General features: G+C 51.0%; 1 pseudogene; it reads right to left on the bottom strand.

The window, feature by feature from the left end:
* Positions 1 to 11048: 11048 nt before the first annotated feature.
* Positions 11049 to 11861, bottom strand: LOC149353776 (uncharacterized; annotated as a pseudogene).
* Positions 11862 to 16147: the final 4286 nt, after the last annotated feature.

Genomic DNA, 16147 nt, shown 5'->3' with positions numbered 1-16147 from the left:
CCGATTTACGATGTTGCAATTCAAATGGGCCGCAGAAAGAATGCTGGATTCCAGGAGATTCTGGGAGAAAAAGAAAGAGTCTGCGGTGACGCACGGCTTCCTATAACAGATTGCCGAAATTTTCTTTGTAAAAGAAAGGACATCAAGATTACACTGCGCGCTGCCTGTTACAGGGCACTAGTTTTAATAAATAACTCAGCGATAAACGGAACAACCATTTATTAAAGATTTCCTGGCCCACAGGAGGTTCCTCGAGTGAACGAGGAGGTTACCCCAAAAAAAGATACTGCATTGCGCTGTGAGGTGCAAGCCACTCGCCGCCTGGAACAGCCAAACTCATAAGTGGCCTGGCAACCCTGACTGGCTCCGTGCGTTCCCTCTCGGAGTGCCGAGGCGGGGAGAGAGCCTTCAGCCGCGAGCGGAGACGCCGCCGTCTGTATTTCTAGCCCTTTGTTTGTAACTGTTGTTCGACGGTAGAATAAATGCATCCGTGCTCACATATGGCGCAGTCGACGTCCCGAACCTCGGTGCAGCCCGCCCATTCGAAGCCGCAAGCCACTTCACCGAAAGCCAGAGTCAACGTGTGTCGAGCACCAGCAGCCAAAGCCCAACGCCCGTCTCACCGCCGCCGCCGCCGCCGCCATGCCGCTGATAAACTGGGAGGAAGCCACCGCCTCGGACCTCGCTGGTTTTACAGTGGACTTCTTGCGAGATGAACTATCGCAACGCAATTTGGACAATACTGGTTCCAAGGACGAACTTATTTCTCGCATCCTTGCTGACACTGCCGCAAAACGAGTCCTGCTACCGGAAACAACTGGATCAGTCACCGAGACGCAGCCCGCTCCAACTCAAGGTGACCAGTTTTTCCAACCTATGCCAGTGTTCAGCGCCGACCCCGTACAGAATATGCAGATTTTGACCGCCTACCTTCAAAATCAACTAGCTTTGTCACTGTCACAAGCCTCTACGAGAGCAGTGCACGTAACAACTTTGCAGGACTTGTCATCAACGCTTCCGACGTTCAGTGGCGACGGAGGGTTATCCGTAACCCGATGGATAGACGATCTCGAGCGCACCCAACAGCTTGCCTCTTGGGAACCCGCTACCCTGCTAGCCATCGCCCTCTCAAAACTTCGTGGCCCAGCCGCTGACTGGAAGGAAATCACTGGCCACCAGCTAAAGACTTGGTCAGAGTGGAAGGAAGCGCTTATAGCGCAGTTCGGCGAGCGACTGTCGCTTATACAGTGGCAGGAACTTGTCGGTGCGCGTGAGCAAAGCCCCGGAGAGAGCCTGGTTACCTATACTCTCGCCAAGCTCAAGATAATTGGAAGGTGCCCACTTTCATTGACTGACAAAGAGCGCATCGAATATTTAATTCAGGGCATCCGTGATGAGCAAGTGGCTACAGCGATCGTCGTTCAACGCCCGAAGACTGTCCAGGATTTCGTCAGCATCGCTTCAGAAGTTGATCGTGCCATGGACCACTCCCGCATGACTAGACTGTCAAAGCCATCCGCCCCAATTTCAAGTCGACAGCCGCATCCTATCACCTCCAGTGCTAAAGCTACGACCGAGAGCACTGCAGATATCCGCCAGCCTTCCCAACCTATAAATAGCACCTACCAGCAACCAAACCGTGCAAGGCTGCCGCCCTCAAGAATATCCAACCTGCCACCTGCTAACCAAGAACATCGGTACGAGGCAATCTCTTCCAAGTATGGTGCACCTGCCTACAGACGAGGGCAAGACCTAAGCGAAGCAGTATGTTATAGCTGCAAGAAAAAGGGCCATCTGGCTAGCAACTGCACTGAGAAAGGACAGCCCTCCCGAGACAAGACGCAAACAATCCCTAAAACGCCAACAGCTTGTGTTGGCCGCACTGAGGACCCTTTGCTTGGATCCATGCTCAGGTGTGCGGTTATCACTGCTCACGTCAAGGGCCTTGGAGAGATCAATGCCTTCCCAGACAGTGGTTCGAACGTCACTATCCTCGCTGCCAGCCTAGCTGAAAACCTCAGCATAGAGCCGTGGACAAAGCCACCCCTTCTCGTCGTAGGAGGAGCCTCCGTCGCGCCTCAGGGATCTGTCTTCTTGCAAATCAGCGTAGGCCCCCTCTCTGCAATTGTGGAAGCAGCAGTCCTTCAGAGAAATGCCCTTCCCCTTATTCTGGGAGAGGACTGGTTTTATGCTGCTCAAGCGGAACTTCATTTCAGACCACCACACCTTCCTGTTATCTGCCAGCCCTCTACAAACACTGTCGTGCTGTGCAAAGAGGAACTGTTACCGCGTATGTCCAATGCAGTGATACTTAAAACATCAACTTTGTCTCGCTTTGACCCACCGTATACCACCAGCGAACCCCTACAAGTGGATTTTGAACCAGACGAACACGAGCCCGTGTGGAGCAAGCTCAACAAGGCAGCCCAGTCTCAAACTCAGCCAGCAGACTACAAGAGCCCAGCCCAGCCAGCCTCATGCAGCGTATTTCCTACTGAGCCATGTTCATCCACGCCCAACAGTTTCCCTGATATCATCATCGGGACCCAACTCAAGCCCGAAGAACAGCAAGCAGTGAAGCAAATAGTGCACCGCCACTCACGTCTCTTCGCTACCAGTCCTGATGACATTGGCCTTTATGAAGGCATCGAGCACGAGATCAACTTACTGCCGGAATCAAAGCCTTATGGACGGCAACCGTACCGCTACACAGCCAGTGATTGCAAGTTCCTCGAAGCCCAAACAGCATCTCTTCTTCAAAATGACATCATCCGTTCTTCATCTAGACCTTGGGGATTTCCTGCCATTGTCGTGACGCAGAAAGACAAAAAGAGTCGCTTCATCCCGAACTTCTCGAAAGTTGCCGCACCTCTGCAAGCTGTCATCCGAAAGGCTGACTTCGAGTGGACAGTTGAGTGTCAACAAGCCTTTGAAGCCCTTCGTGCCGCACTTACAACAGCACCTATACTGGGACACTTCCGCAATGAAACTGCTGTGCCTACAACCTCTACAAAAGATGCCTTGAAACATCTCCACTCAGTGTTTTACAGGTTCGGTGCTACTGACCATTGTTTGTGTGACCATGCCAAGTCATTTCAATCACACCTGTTCAAGAACTTCATGCATATGCATGGTGTGAACATACACTTCGCAGTAGCTTACAGGGCAGCTAGCAACGGACTGGTGGAACGTGCCAATGCCACACTTGTGACCGTCCTCCGAAAACTGTGCAAAAATGATCAGGCACTGTGGGTCTCCAAACTCGATGAAGCAGCTTTCGCTGTCAATGTAACCCGCCAGAGAAGTACAGGATTTTCGCCATTCGAGCTTCTGTTTGGATTTATGCCGAAACTCCCATATCAGAAAGTCCGCACAACGCAAGCCGCCGACATTCGTGAAAGGCTTATGAACTTGCCAGACCTTCGCAGCGAGACTGCGAGCAACTCCCAGGAAGCTCAAAGGAACCGCAAGAGAATCTACGACCGCACCCACCGCAGCGCCTCATTTGACGTCGGAGACTTTGTCTGGGTGCGAAGACAAGAGCCAGTACTTGGCGGAACTGAAAAGCTCGCGCCAAAGTTCAAGGGACTCTACCAGGTGACACGGAAAAGGACACCCGTCACCTACGACGTTCGGCGCATAACGAACTCCGCCACACCCTCACCAGATGCGCGTACAGTGCACATAAGTCAAATGAAACTGTACCACCCTCCGTACTTTGACCCAGTGCTAGTGGAGCCCACATGCGAAGCCGTGCAACCTATCCCGAGTCCTGATGAAGACAATGCCGAGCAAAGGCCACCTATGACCAATGAGCCGGATCAGCCAACTGGTTCAGCGAGTCAGCGACCTCAGCGTCACCGTGCACCACCCAAGCGACTGCTTGACTACGACTTTGCCTTAGTAGACTAATGTTCCTGTCCAAGAGGACTTGGACTTGCAGGCGGGGTGGGATGTGAGGTGCAAGCCCCTCGCCGCCTGGAACAGCCAAACTCATAAGTGGCCTGGCAACCCTGACTGGCTCCGTGCGTTCCCTCTCGGAGTGCCGAGGCGGGGAGAGAGCCTTCAGCCGCGAGCGGAGACGCCGCCGTCTGTATTTCTAGCCCTTTGTTTGTAACTGTTGTTCGACGGTAGAATAAATGCATCCGTGCTCACAGCGCAATGGAAAGTGCTATGCACAACAGCATGATGAAAAGAAAAACCAATTTCTGCAATCGAAAAGGGAAGTGCCAGCAGGGCTCCATTGCTCACTTTTGAAGAGTCTAAAAAAAATTGCAGATGACTGCGACAGTCGGTAGGTCCCACAATTTCCAGGCAGCTCTTAAAACGCCAGCTGCCACCGCTGGCAGCTGCCATCGATCCCATCGCTGATACTATGCCTAATCTTCCCATGGCAGCCATCTTCCGGATCGCGCTTCGCTCTGCTATATGAACAACCGGTTACGCCGACGATGCCGACGCCGACTACGCCGCGGAACACACGAATGGGCTCTGAAGAGCTCAACTCAAAATGTGCCCTCCTGTCCGCTCCTGACACAACCACATCAATAATATAATAACCTAGCTCTCAGTGTCTCCTCTACCTGATCAATGCCCATATCACAACAAAAGCGGGACTGTTCTGCCCTAAGGACGTTCTTGCCTTCAGCCATGCACACCACCGCCAACAACACCAACTCCGGCTCCTTCTCCGAACGAGCACTGCCCGAAGCCGGCGTGGTGTCCGGTCGCGCCGTTTTTTAATCCGGACGAGCCCTCCTTGTGGCTTTAGCCGAAGCTCTTGCTATCGCTAGAAGAGAATCCGGAGCTGCGGCTGCAAGCTCGGTTGTGATTGTAGGCATTAAAGTTGCGGTTTGAAGCTCCACCACCGAACGCTCCCGATCCCTGCTCGTGCCCAGATGCACCAACCTTGTACGTTGTCAGGGTAGCTTCAGCAGAAGAGGCAGATCCTGGGTGGAAACCGCCGCCGATGCCACTTCCAAGACCGGCGCTTTCGAGTACTCGAGTGCCGATCACTCTAGGGCCCACAACTCCAAGACCGGCGACTTCACTCCCGATGCGGGCGGGGCGTCCATGCCCAGCACTGGTAACACCAGCACCACCAAGCTCGGCTCCACCGATCCCATCGCCCCAGAAACCGGTGAGCAGCTGCCCCAGGAGGAGCTCCACCGAGGCCAGCTCCAGGCAGACCGGGGCCGACCAGACCGGCACCCACGCTTGCGCCCAGAACACCGACGCCTCCGAGTCCTGGCCACCACCTTGGATGCCTCCGCCCGCCTAAACGTCTTTTACGTCGTCCTTCTTGCTGACCTTGTTTTTTACAGCATGTTCGGCAAAAACGTTACTGGCCACAAGGGCGGTGACTACTACGACAGCGAATATTTGCACCTGGAGTAGCAATAAAAAGACAGTTGTGATCTGAGCTAATATCATGGTTTATATGCACATAAATTTTCTTCACCCGAAACTTCACGTGACCGAACCTCAGTTAGAGAAGAAGAGCACTTTTCCTTGCTGTGTTGTTGACCTGAATGCATGAAATTTGAACTCCTTTCAGTTTAGGCGCCGGAACCGCAAAGGGTGTGTCATTATAAAACTTCAGAGGCAGTACTCTTGCCTGCTGATAAGAGATGAGGGCTATTATCAGCTGCACCTCTCTAATAAACTTCATCACAATGGAGAACCGATAATAATGCTTACCCCTTCAACGTCCAGAACGTGTACTAAGAAAAGTTTTTCAAGTTGTGGTGCTGGGTGAGAAAATACTTCACTTGTTCAAAAAAGAAAAATATTGTAAGAGGTCAATACATCAGCATGCGATGCGGAGGATGGTGCGGGGCTTTGTGGCTAGTAATAGGCCGGCATAGGTGGGCGCCAGACTGTGGGTAAAGCGGAGAGCCGTTGGGGAGAGAGGCGCTACAGTGCGGGTGATGATCAACGGATCGTCGGAAACGAAGAGTTATGTCAGGAACATTACCGTTGTGCGCAGTCGAAAAACTACCCTTGACCCGACACTGTACCTTCAAGGAACCGTCGGGAACAGCAGCGCATCCTGCAATCCGAAAGAAGTCGCGACGAGAAGCACGTGTCCCTTCCGACGCCAGCTATACGCGCTCAGATGACACCGGACAAGGCTGCCTACAAGAGAACGGCGCGTTCGCGGGAACAAGAGTCAGCGCAAGCCTACACGGATTAAGGACTCGACGATGAGTGGAGAGGCAAGCATATATGGACGGACCACTTTCCACTGCCTCGCCATCAGTCAAGTGGCCGGTCCATAAAATTCGGGAAGAGTGCAATACGGCAGACAGCGGGTTTTTTCACGCAGGAAAGCAACAAGGCGTAGTAAAAATCGGCCATAACAAAAATCACTCCGGCGTCTTACATTTCGTATCATGAACCAATAGAATTTTTCGGAAATTTACTACTTTTAACAATCAACTGCGTACAACTTCATTTGTTTTACTTAAACATCACGTTGTGCACGGTAATGAATAGCAAAAAAAGTGCAGCGGTGGAAATAGGCGCTTCAATGAAAAAAAAAACAGATAAAAAAAGGCCCTATAACCTTCATTTACAGAAGCAATTTTATGGGACAACCTGCAAAAAGTAGAAGCTGAAAGGCAACTTTATTCGCTACAACAAAAGATCCCAGTGACTGAGCTCAGATGCAGAATGTCTTCAGCAAGCCGAGCTCGATTCCAGAAGTCCTGCGAGGAAAGAAGGAAGAGTCTGCGGTCACGCAAGGCGCCCTAGAAGAGATTGCCGAAAATTTCTTTGTCAAAAAAGGACATCAATAAACCCCTGTGCGCTACCTGCTACAGAGCACTAGTTTTTATTAAATAACCCTGCGATAAACGCAAGGACCACATATTAAAGTTTTGGTAGCCGAATAGCGTATTCAATTGAACGACGAGGTTTTCAGAAAAAAGATACTTCATTGCGCAATAGAGTGTGGTGCAGACACAGAATGATGACCAGAAAAATCAATTTCTGCAATCGAATAGGCAAGTTCCAGCACGGCTGCACAGCTCACTTTTCAAGAGTATCAAAAAAAATTGCAGATGACTGCGATAGTCGGTAGGTCCAAAATTTTCACGCAGCTCTTTACACGCCAGCTGCCAACGCTGACAGCTGCCACCGCTTCCACCACTGACACTATCCGGGATCATCCCAGGGCAGCCGCCTTCCAGGTCGCGTCTCGCTCTGCCACTTACGCCGAGAAAGCCGACGACTACGCCCACGCCGACTACGACGCGGAACGCAGGAACGGGCGCTTAAGAGCTGCGCTCTAAGTGTGACCTCATCCCCGCGCTCCTGAGGAAACCATAGCAGTAATATAAGAACTTAGCTCGCAGTGCCTCCTCTACTTGATCAATGCCTCAATCACCACTCAAGCGGGACTGTGGTGCCCTAAGGAAGTTGTTGCCTTCAGCCATCCACACCAACGCCATCAACTCCACCTGCGGCTTCCTTTCCGATCGAGGTCTGCCCGATGACCGCCTTGTGTTCGGACGCGCCGTTGTTTCAAACGGACGAGCCCTGCTTGTGGCCTTAGCCGAAGCACTAGCTATCGCTAAAAGAGAATCCCGAGCTGTGGCTGTAAGCGCGGTTGTTTCTGTATGCGTCAAGTAGCTGCTAGAAGCTCTGCCAGCGAACTCTCGCGATCCCTGGTTGTGCCCAGATGCACCACCCTTGTACCTTGTCAGAGTAGCTCCAGCAGAACTGCCGTATCCTGCCTGGAAAGCGCCACCGATGCCACTGCCAGGACAGGCTCCCACGAGTCCTGCGGTGCAAACGACTCCGGGGCGTACAACTCCAGGTCCCACAACTCCACTGCCGATGAGAGCCGGCCTTCCTAGCCCAGCACTGTCATGACCAGCACCACCGCGACCAGCTCTAGCGAGACCGGCTTCACCGCAATGGCACCAGCTGCACAAGCTCCCCCTACGCCAGGGGCCCCATGACCAACTCCATCAAGCCCATCACTGGCCAGACCGGCGCCGACGAGGCCGGCACCCACGCCTGCACCGTGAACACCGAGCCCGCAGAGTCCTATGCCACCATGTTGGAAGCCTCCGCGTGAATAAACGTCTTTTACCTCGTCTTTCTTGCTGCCCTTGTTCAGTTCAGCACCTTCGGCAAAAACGCCACTGGTTATAAATGCGGTTACTACAGCGACGGCGAGGATCTCCGGCTGGAGTGGCAATAAAAAGATGTTATATCTCAGCTAACATCGTGGTTGATATCCACCGAAATTTTCTTTAGCCGGAAAACCACGTGACCAGGCATGTGTTAGAGAAGAGCAGTTTTTTCTTGCAGTGTTGTTCACCTGAATGCAGGAGGTTTCAACTGCTTTCAGTTTAGGCGCCGGAACCGCAAAGGGTGTGTCATTATAAAGCTTCAGAGGCAGTACCCTTGTCTGCTGATAAGTGGGGAATATTATCAACTGCACCTCTTTAATAAACTTCTTCATAATGGAGAACCAATTATAATGCTGAACCCTTGAACGTCCGGAATGTGTACTGGGAAAATTATATTAAATGTGGTGCTGGGCGACAAAACGATCCACTTTTTGAAAAAATAAAAATATTGTAACCAGTCAATAGGTCAGCATGCCACGCGCAGGGAGCTGCGGGGTATGTGGCTGGTAACAGGACAAAGCGGAAAGCCGTTGGGGAGACAGGCACTACAGTGCGGATGATGATCAACGGATCGTCAGAAACGAAGAGTAGTGGCAGAGACATTACCTTTGTGCGCAGTCGAAAAACTCCCCTCGACCCGACACCGCAGCTTCAAGAAACCGCCAGCAACAGCGGTAACATCCTGTCCTCAGAAGTCGTGACGAGAAGCACGTGCTCCTCCAGACGACATCTATACGTGCTCAGATAAGACCGTAAAGGCTGCCTATAAGAGAGTGCCGCGTTCGCGGGGACAAGGGACAGCGCAAGCCTGCTCGGCTTGTGGAGACGGCAAACAGTGGCGAGGCAGGCACATATGGACGGACCACTTTCCTCCACACCGCCCTCAGTCAAAAGTGGCCCGTCCGTGAAATTTGTGAGGAGGGCAATGCGGCAGACAGAGGGTTTTTTCACGCAGGAAAGCAGCAAGGCGTAGTAAATAGCGGCCATAACAAAAATCACTCCAGCGTCTTACATTTTGTGTCCTGAACCAATAGCATTTTTCGGAAATTTACTACTTTTAACATTCAACTGCGAACAACTTCATTTATTTTACTTAAACATCACGTTGTGCGCGGTAATGAATAACAAAAAGATGTGCAGCGCTGGAATAGGGGCTTCAATGAAAAAAAATCAGATAAAAAAGGCCCTATAACAAGCATTTACAGAAGCAATTTTATGTGACAACCTGCAAAAGTAGAAGCCGAAAAGCAACTTTATTCGCTACAACAAAAAATCCCAGTGAATGAGGTTAGATGCAGAATGTCTTCAGAAGCCGAGCTGGATTCCAGAAGGTCCTGCGAGGAATGAAGGAAAAGTCTGCGGTCACGCACGGCGCCCTAGAACAAATTGCCGAATATTCTTTGTCAAAAAAGGACATCAAGAAACCCCTGCGCGCTACCTGCTACAGGGCACTAGGTTTTATTAAATAACCATGCGATAAACGCAAGGACCACATATTAAAGTTTTGGTGGCCGAATAGCGTATAAAAGTGAAAGATGAGGTTTTCAGAAAAAAAGATACTTCATTGCGCAATAGAGTCTGGTGTGCACTACAGCATGATGAAGAGAAAAACAAATTTCTGCAATCGAAAAAGGAAGTTGCAGCAGGGCTGGAAAGCTCACTTTTCAAGAGTCTAAAAAAAAAATTGCAGATGACTGCGATAGTCGGTAGGTCCCACAATTTCCAGGCAGCTTTTTACACGCCAGCTGCCACCGCTGACAGCTGCCATCGCTGCCATAGCTGACACTATGCGAGATCTTGCTATGGCAGCCATCTTTCGGATCGCGTTTCGCTCAGCCATATGAACATCCGGCTACGCCGACAACGCTGACGCCGACTACGATGCGGAACATACGAATGCGCGCTTAAAGCGACACTGAGGAGAAATTGAAGTTGGCTTGTATCGACAGAATACCAGCTCCTGATTACAAAAATGCCACTCATACTGACAACAAAGCTCTTGTAACGTAGAAATGAGCAAGAACCAAAATGCAGGTATCGCCGCCACAGGCCAAACTCGCAAGTACAAGCGTGATGAGATCATAGAACAAAACAGTGTTGCTAGAACGAATGGTTCTAGCAACACCAGGAACCGAGAAACCATGCATCACTGAGGCGCAGCCAATGCATGCGCAAATCTCCTTGACGTCGCCAGATGGCGCCACGTGCCCGGCTGCTACGCGCGCTCCTGAAGCATCGGGACAAATCAGCGCCTGTTTTCCGGCGGTAGGCGGGCTCCCGGCATTCCGCTAGCGGTAATAAGGTACACGGTATGCTAAAGGTGTCTATTTGCGAGAACTTCGTTGACGACTTCGAGAACGAGATCCATCGTAACGCTGGCAAAACGCCAGTGCAAACGTAATCGAAGCGACTGTAGCGAGGGCCGCAATAGCCGATAGATGCCTTCAACGTGCGGCCGGCGGTAGCTTTCCTTTCGGCTGCTGCTAGGCCGCACTGCTGGCAGCCAGAAATCACGGAGTCTGCGTACATCATGTGCACGTCATGTTTCACGTCCCTTAGTCCTCTGCCGTCATAGACGAATCCCAAGTTTGAATCAGAGCGGTGGGAAAAACTTTTTCAACTTCGAATCCAAATTTCTTAGAAATAAATGCATCTTTCGCTGCCGGCCAAGTGGCAACAAAGCCATGACATGCCGAACTATCGGATTTTACTATAAAAAAAATATTAATAGTGCTCTCCTCAGTGTCCCTTTCAGAGCTCCACTCAAAATTTGACCTCCTCTCCGCGCTCCGGACAAAACTATTTCAATAATACAATAACCTAGCTCTCAGTTCCTCCTCTACCTGATCAATGCCTATATCACCACAAAAGTGGGACTGTTGTCCCCTAAGGAAGTTCTTGCCTTCAGCCATGCACACCAACGCCACCAACACCAACTTCGGCTCCCTTTCCGATCGAGGACTGCCCAAAGCTGGCGTGGTGTCCAGTCGCGCCGTTGTTTAGCCCGGACGAGCCCTGCTTGTGGCCTTAGCCGAAGCTCTTGCTATCGCTAGAAGAGAAGCCGGAACTGCGGCTGCAAGCGCGGTTGAGACTGTAGGCATTAAAGTTGCGGTTTGAAGCTCAACCAGCGAACGCTCCCGATCCCTGGTCGTGCCCAGATGCACCACCTTTGTACCTTGTCAGGGTAGCTTCAGCAGAAGAGGCAGATCCTGGGTGGAAACCACCGCCGATGCCACTTCAAAGACCGGCGCTTGCGAGTACTCGTGTGACGATCACTCCAGGGCCCACAAATCCAAGACCCGCGACATCACTCCCGATGCGGGCGGGGCTTCCATGCCCAGCACTGGTAAGACCAGCACCACCAAGATCGGCTCCACCGATAACATCTCCCCAGAAATCGGCGCCAGCTCGGCCTGCTCCCCGGAGAGCAGCTGCTCCAGGAGGAACTCCATCCAGGCTAGCTCCAGGCAGACCGGGGCCAACCAGACCGGCGCCCACGCTTGCGCCCAGAACACCGACGCCTCCGAGACCTACGCCACGACCTTGGATACCTCCACGCGCCTAAACGTCTTTTACGTCGTCCTTCTTGCTGACCTTGTTTTTTACAGCATCTTCGGCAAAAACGTTACTGGCCACAAGGGTGGTGAGTACAGCGACAGAGAATATTTGCACCTGGAGTAGCAATAAAAACACATTTGTGATCTTAGCTGATATCATGGTTGATATGCACCGAAATTTTCTTCACCGAAAATTCACGTGACTAGGCACCAGTTAGAGAAGACGAGCACTTTTTCTAGCTGTGTTGTTGACCCGAGTGCATGAAATTTGAACTGCTTTCAGTTTAGGCGCCGGAAGTGCAAAGGGTGTGTCATTATAAAAGTTCAGCGGCAGTACTCTTGCCTGCTGGTAAGAGATGAGGGCTGTTATCAACTGCACCTCTCTAATAAACTTCATCATAATGGAGAACCGATAATAATGCTGACCCCTTCAACGTCCGGAATGTCTACTAAGAAATTTTTTCAAGTGTGGTGCTGGGTGAGACAATACTTCACTTGTTCAAAAAAGAAAACTAATGTAAGAGGTCAATACATTAGCTTGCGATGCGGAGGACGGTGCGGGGCTATGTGGCTAGTAACAGGGAGTCATACGTGGGCGCCAGACTGTGGGTAAAGCGGAGAGCCGTTGGGGAGAGAGGCACTACAGTGCGGGTTATGATCAACGGATAGTCGGAAACGAAGAGTGATGTCAGGAACATTACCTTTGTGCGCAGTCGAAAAACTACCCTCGACCCGACACTGTACCTTCAAGAAACCGTCGGCAACAGCAGCGCATCCTGCAATCCGAAAGAAGTCGCGACGAGAAGCACGTGTCCCTTCCGACGCCAGCTGTACGCGCTCAGATGAGACCGGACAACGCTGCTTACAAGAGAGCGGCGCGTTCGCGGGAACAAGAGTCAGCGCAAGCCTACACGGATTATGGACTCGAAGATGAGTGGAGAGGGAAGCATATATGGACGGACCACTTTCCTGTGCCGCGCCATCAGTCAAGTGGCCGATCCTTAAAATTCGGGAAGAGAGCAATACGGCAGAAAGCGGGTTTTTTCACGCAGGAAAGCAGCAAGGCGTAGTAAATAACATCCATAACAAAAATCACTCCAGCGTCTTACATTTCGTATCATGAACCAATAGCATTTTTCGGAAATTTACTACTTTTAACACTCAACTGAGTACAACTTCATTTATTTTAATTACACATCACGTTGTGCACGGTCATGAATAGCAAAAAAGTGCAGCGCTGGAAATAGGGGCTTCAATAAAAAAAAACAGATAAAAAAAGCCCCTATAACCTGCATTTACAGAAGCAATTTTATGTGACAACCTGGAAAAAGTAGAAGCAGAAAGGCAACTTTATTCGCTACAACAAAAGATCCCAGTGACTGTGCTCAGATGCAGAATGTCTTCAGCAAGCCGAGCTCGATTCCAGAAGGTGCTGCGAGGAAAGAAGGTAGAGTCTGCGGTCACGCACGGCGCCCTAGAAAAGATTGCCGAAAATTTCTTTGTCAAAAAAGGACATCAAGAAACACCTGCGCGCTACCTGCGACAGGGCACTAGTTTTTATTAAATAACCCTGCGATAAACGCCAGGACCACATATTAAAGTTTTGGTGGCCGAATAGCGTATACAATTGAACGACGAGGTTTTCAGAAAAAAGATATTTCATTGCGCAATAGAGTGTGGTGCAGACTACAGAATGATGACCAGAAAAACCAATTTCTGCAATCGAATAGGCAAGTTCCAGCATGGCTGCACAGCTAACTTTTCAAGAGTCCAAAAAAAAATTGCAGATGACCGCGATAGTCGATAGGTCCAAAATTTCCACGCACCTCTTTACACGCCAGCTGCCAACGCTGACAGCTGCCACCGCTTCCACCACTGACACTATCCGGGATCTTCCCAGGGCAGCCGCCTTCCAGGTCGCGTTTCGCTCTGCCACTTACGCCGAGAAAGCCGACGACTACGCCCACGCCGACTACGACGCGGAACGCAGGAACGGGCGCTTAAGAGCTGCGCTCTAAGTGTGACCTCGTATCTGCGCTCCTGAAAAAACCATATCAATAATATAAGAACTTAGCTCGCAGTGTCTCCTCTTCTTGATCAATGCCTCAATCACCACTCAAGCAGGAATGTGGTGCCCTAAGGAAGTTCTTGCCTTCAGCCATGCACACCAACGGCTCCAACTCCAACTGCGGCTTCCTTTCCGACCGAGGACTGCCCGAAGACCGCCTTGTGTTCGGACGCGCCGTTGTTTCAATAGGACCAGCCCTGCTTGTGGCCTTAGCCGAAGCACTAGCTATCGCAAAAGAGAATCCCGAGCTGTGGCTCTAAGCGCGGTTGTTGCTGTATGCGTCAAGTAGCTGCTTCAAGCTCTGCCACCGAACTCTCGCGGTCCCTGGTTGTGCCCAGGTGCACCACCCTTGTACCTTGTCAGAGTAGCTCCAGCAGAACTGCCGTATCCTGCCTCGAAAGCGCCACCAATGCCACTGCCAGGACAGGCTCCCACGAGTCCTGCGGAGCCAACGACTCCGGGGCGTACAACTCCAGGTCCCACGACTCCACTGCCGATGAGAGCCGGGCTTCCTAGCCCAGACCCTGTCATGACCAGCACCACCGAGACCAGCTCCAATGCGACCGGCTTCACCGCAACCGGAACCAGCTGCGCAAGCTCCCCCTACACCAGGGGCCCCATGACCAACTCCACAAAGCCCATCACCGGCTAGACCGGCGCCGACGAGCCCGGCGCCCACGCCGGCGCCGTGAACACCGAGCCCGCAGAGTCCTACGCCACCATTTTGGAAGCCTCCGCGTGAATAAACGTCTTTTACCTCGTCCTTCTTGCTGACCTTGTTCAGGGCAGCATCTTTGGAAAAAACGCCACTGGTTATAAATGCGCTGACTACAGCGACGGCGAGGATCTCCGGCTGGAGAGGCAATAAAAAGACATTTTATATCTTAGCTAACATCATGGTTAATATGCACCGAAATTTTCTTTAGCCGGAAAACCACGTGACCAGGCATGTGTTAGAGAAGAGCAGTTTTTTCTTGCAGTGTTGTTCACCTGAATGCAGGAGGTTTCAACTGCTTTCAGTTTAGGCGCAGAAACGCAACGGATCTGTCATTATAAAACTTCAGAGGCAGTACTCTTGTCTGCTGATAAGAAGTGCGGAATATTATCAACTGCACCTGTTTCATAAACTTCATCGTAATGAAGAACCGATTATAATGGTGAACCCTTCAACGTCCGGAATGTGTACTGGGAAAATTATATTAAATGTGGTGCTGGGCGACAAAACACTCAACTTTTTGAAAAACGAAAAATATTGTAAGCGGTATAGGTCAGCATGCCACGCGCAGGGAGCTGCGGGTTATGTGTCTGATAACAGACAGGCATAAGTGCGCGCCAGGCTGGGACAAAGCGGAAAGCCGTTGGGGAGACAGGCACTACAGTGCGGGTGATGATGAACGGATCGTCAGAAACCAAGAGTAATGGCAGGGACATTACCTTTGTGCCCAGTCGAAAAACTCCCCTCTTCCGGACACCGCAGCTTCAAGAAACCGCCAGCAACCGCGGTAACATCCTGTCCTCAGATAAAAGTCGTGACGAGAAGCACGTGCTCCTTCAGAAGACATCTATACGCGCTCAGATCAGACCGTAAAGGCTGCCTATAAGAGAGTGCCGCGTTCGCGGGGACAAGGGACAGCGCAAGCCTGCTCGGCTTATGGAGACGGCAAACAGTGGCGAGGGAGGCACATATGGACGGACCACTTTCCTCCACATCGCCCTCAGTCAAAAGTGGCCGGTCCGTGAAATTCGTGAAGAGTGCAATTCGGCAGACAGCGGGTTTTTTCACGCATGAATGCAGCAAGGCGTAGTAAATAGCGGCCAAAACAAAAATTCTTACATTTCGTATCATGAACCAATAGCATTTTTCGGAAATTTACTACTTTTAACACTCAACTGCGTACAACTTCATTTATTTTCCTTAAACATCACGTTGTGCGCGGTAATGAATAACAAAAAGATGTGCAGCGCTGGAATAGGGGCTTCAATGAAAAAAAAAAAACAGATAAAAAAGGCCCTATAACAAGCATTTACAGAAGCAATTTTATGTGACAACCTGCAAAAGTAGAAGCCGAAAAGCAACTTTATTCGCTACAACAAAAAATCCCAGTGAATGAGCTTAGATGCAGAATGTCTTCAGAAGCCGAGCTGGATTCCCGAAGGTCCTGGCGAGGAATGAAGGAAAAGTCTGCGGTCACGCACGGCGCCCTAGAACAAATTGCCGAAAATTTCTTTGTCAAAAAAGGACATCAAGAAACCCCTGCGCGCTACCTGCTACAGGGCACTAGGTTTTATTAAATAGCTTGCGTTAAACGCAAGGACCACATATTAAAGTTTTGGTGGCCGAATAGCGTATACAAGTGAAAGAGGAGGTGTTCAGAAAA

This window comes from Amblyomma mixtum, chromosome 3, assembly GCF_055824585.1.
Source record: "Amblyomma mixtum isolate Tamu chromosome 3, ASM5582458v1, whole genome shotgun sequence".
Taxonomy (NCBI): Eukaryota; Metazoa; Arthropoda; class Arachnida; order Ixodida; family Ixodidae; genus Amblyomma; species Amblyomma mixtum.
The sequence above is the reverse complement of the archived record's forward strand: the minus strand, read 5'-3'. Positions and strand labels throughout refer to the sequence as shown.